We start from the raw sequence: 2,707 nt of genomic DNA on the forward strand, positions 1-2,707 counted from the left end.
TGGGGTAAAAAACCAGAATTTGACAGCTGGATGGAGCTACCGCTCCAGAAAGCCCCACAATACTTTAAACTGAATTATCAACAACCTAAAAGGTTTCCCAGGAAACACTACTGCTCTTCTCCATGGAGCTTTCAGACTGCTTAAAAGAATGGGTTCTTTTAATATTTCTTATTAATACCAGCATTCTTACTATGAAAGTTGACAAAGTCTGTGAAAAACGCTGTCTTCTGCCAACAGGTTCTTTGCTCGGTTCCCCGGCAGGTCAAGAGGAAGGTACAGACCTAAGAGAAAAACTTCTACCTGGAAGGAGCAAGTTTAAATCTTAAATCTAGTGCTTTCACCTCAGACCTCTCACAGTCTCAGCAGCAGGACAGGGAGAGTTAAAAGTCAACACTGTTTAACAGCAACAAAAGCTCAGGGCTAATGAACTCAAAAGACGTGGCAATTTCTGCCGGTAGAAGGCACCTGGCCTGGAAAAAGTTTTAATCTGGTCATCGCAATCTCACCAAGAACAAAATGATCTATTTTCTTCCTGTTAGAAGCAGGTTCCCCTTCTATCCACGTGCGCAAGTCACTCGGTCCAGGGCGAGGGATAGTTTGCGTAGGGAGAAGGCGATTCAAGCAGCTGCCGGGCTCAGGGAGCACCCGAGGGTGCGTGACGCATGAGATGCTCACCTCCACGAAAACGGTAATTAAGAGGCGACCAAGTGAAGGAATCAGAATAACCTCCCGTTTTCAAAGGGAAGGGAATCAGCTGAGCCCAGTGTACCCAACCCCATGCTGCTGAAAGAGAAAGCTTAAAAAATAATTAGCTACTCTAGCATCCCTGGTGCCGCTGATACGGGGAAAGCGTTTGCTCTCGGGCACGCCAGAGCTCAAAGCAGAGGCAAGGTGCGCGAGCAGGAGCAGGCACAGCTGGCAAGGGTCATCCCGGGACAGTGTTTTGCCAGAGTACCTGTTCTCAGGAGGCTTTAGCCATCCCTTAAGGAGGAATTAGGATCCTTGCCAGCTTGGGATCGTGCATGATGCCAAAAATCTGGAAGGCAAAAGGGTTTTGAGGAGGAGAACGGAGATCCAGACCAGACTTCGGGCTCAGAAAAATCCGAAAGCATTGCAATTCACAGTTTAGGGTGGGACATATATTTCCCACTAGGTAAAAACACGAAAGTGAGAACGTCGGGTATAAATATCGAGGGAGAGAAGGTCTCCCCTTTCTATGCTGCTGGTATTGCTCCTTGCTGGTGCCGGCACTTCCCATCTGAGCTGTGGTACAAATTACAAGTCCATCAGGATACCACAGAGGTCAGGCCTCCCTTTTCCGTGACCCTGTTCCCATAACCCACGCTCTCCTCGCCTCCCCCAGTGTCTGTTCCTGAGGTCTGAATTCCGCGGTTTTATTAAGGCGGTTGCAACCAAAGGCCTTCAGCTACCCACTTTTCAGTAGCAAAAAATTATCTTGCCACGCAGAAGATAAAAGCAGCAGTGAAGGAGCGTAGAGGCACCTTCAAATCGCTGGCTGCTGCTGCTTAACCCTCCCTTAATAGGAAATAAATAGGAGCCAAAGCTGCTGCCTTCCTCCTGCTGCCAGAGGAAAGCGCATCGCTCCCCATTTCCCTGCACCTCTCCCGCCGCAAATTATGCTCCGTGATGGAGGGAGCCCCATGAACTATCGCCCTTTCTCTTTGACAGCAAGGTTGGAAAATATACCTCCCTCCTTAAGAAAAGAAAAAGAAGTAGCCCAAGCAAACGGCGGTGTAATTGCAAACACCGAGTTTGCCCGGGTCCCTTCCTCCTGCCCAGAGGAAAGCGCATCGCTCCCCATTTCCCTGCACCTCTCCCGACGCAAATTATGCTCCGTGATGGAGGGAGCCCCATGAACTATCGCCCCTTCTCTTTGACAGCAAGGTTGGAAAATATACCTCCCTCCTTAAGAAAAGAAAAAGAAGTAGCCCAAGCAAACGGCGGTGTAATTGCAAACACCGAGTTTGCCCGGGTCCCGGGTAGGGATTGACACCGCGTTTCTTGTGGTATCGCTCGAGTACTGGCTGACAGCGCATTAAGAAACGTGACTAATGGGTGTCATGGGGTGTTTGTCTTCTTGTCTTCTCCCCCAGGAGAAAAGAGCGAGCGGTTCGGTTTGGTAGGGATTTTATAGAAATACATACTCCAAAATAGGGAATCCTGCTGGAGCAGAGAGAGGAGAGCGGACCTTGCCTCGGGGCAGGGACTGGGACAGCCGCTTGGCGCTGGGTACCGCACTCCCCTTGCCAGCAACGCCGTCTCCGCACCGCAGAGAGGGGGGCAGACACATTATCTTCACCCCAAATCCGCTGCCTGCCCCAACCCAGCTGGGAAAGAGCCTGTCCCATGGAGGATGGGATGCGAAAGCCATCACCCATGTCGCCACGCCAGCCGGCGCAGGCTGTCACCTTCGCCACCGCCCTTGCCTGTGGGAGCTTTGCTGATGGGGGGACATGAGGATGATCCCCCACATCGGCTTGGGCTCAACGCCCCCCGAAACCAGGCTGCCCTGTGCTACCTGCCTGCCTTAGGGCCTGTAAGGAGGTTCTCACCCTGGGGACCACCGAGGGAGTGAGGCGAGGCAAGGCCCCAGGAGGGTCTCAGCCCCCCTCAAACCAGCTCAGTCCCCCCATGCGCTTCATCCCGGGACCCCCATCAGCGCCCCAATTTCCCTGAAATCCAATGC

The sequence above is a fragment of the Aptenodytes forsteri genome, unplaced genomic scaffold, assembly GCF_000699145.1.
Source record: "Aptenodytes forsteri isolate BGI_AS27 unplaced genomic scaffold, ASM69914v1 Scaffold236, whole genome shotgun sequence".
In the NCBI taxonomy this organism is placed as follows: Eukaryota; Metazoa; Chordata; class Aves; order Sphenisciformes; family Spheniscidae; genus Aptenodytes; species Aptenodytes forsteri.